The following is a 1,149-nucleotide window of genomic DNA, read 5'->3' as shown; positions in this document are numbered from 1 at the left end:
ATATGCCAAACACAGTAACAACAAGTCTCAAAATGGAGAGGTTACTGGGTCTGCTGGAGCAAATAGATGAACAACGGGAGGACAGTTTGTTTTTGGATCACACAAGGTGATGCACAGGGTTTACTCCTAGCTCTGCACTCAGGAATTACTCCTGGCAGTGCTCAGGGGACCATATGGGACGCTGGGAATCGAACCCGAGTTGGTCGCGTGCAAGGCAAACGCCCTTCCTGCTGTGCTATTGCTCCAGCCCCATTGTGAGCCTAGTTTTTAACCTGTCTTGTTTGTAGGCTTGTATGTGTATTATGGGCACTGAAAGGGAGCATCTAATGGATGACCCCCTGGATATCCTCTAATTTAGTGGCAGTGAATTCAACCATAATCATTATGAGAAGGACTGAAGGATCCTGATGTTGTCACAACAAATCCCTGTAGCACACACCTCGAAACTGTGACTTCACAAACTTTCCCTTGGAAAGTCTGTTTCTGTCCCTGAGTGTGGATTAGACTGGAGTTCTCCCATCCACAGGGCATTCTCGAGCCACAGAGGATTCTCCAGCGGGCGCCTCCTGACGGCCTCTAGCCCGGTCCTGCTGTGGGGTTTCCCCTGCAGGCCAGGTCTCATGTCATTAGCCACGTCACCTTGTCCTCTGTCTGCCGATAAGACAGGAGAGCAGGAGCAGCTCAGAGTTCTACTGAGCCTCAATCAGTTTGCTCTTTGAACAGAAAGATCCCACAGTAGAAATGAATTCTAAAATTCATAGACATGTTTTGTACAAGACATTGAGGCAGAGCATTTGCCTCACATGTGAATTCCTGGATTCAATTCTAAACACAACCACACCCACCAACAAATTGCACACATGTGGCTTTCCAAATGAAGTGTAATATTTGTCATATTTCACAGTTGTCGTTCTTTGAATGCCAAAAAACACTTTATGCACTGTAAGGAAAAATATTATTTATCATTTATTTGGATCATGTGCACATGTATGTGACTATTTATCTGGATGTATCTAGGTGGGTATGAAATTGATTTCTCATTGTGTCCACTCAAATTGTCTCATCGGGCAGATGGACACATTGGAATATGGAAGGGAATTTCCAGCAACGGGAATTTAGTTTTTATGGGTTTGATCTCAATGTGCTGCT

Source organism: Sorex fumeus, unplaced genomic scaffold (assembly GCF_029834395.1).
Source record: "Sorex fumeus unplaced genomic scaffold, SorFum_2.1 ptg000080l, whole genome shotgun sequence".
NCBI classification, from domain to species: Eukaryota; Metazoa; Chordata; class Mammalia; order Eulipotyphla; family Soricidae; genus Sorex; species Sorex fumeus.
This window is presented reverse-complemented; position numbering follows the sequence as displayed.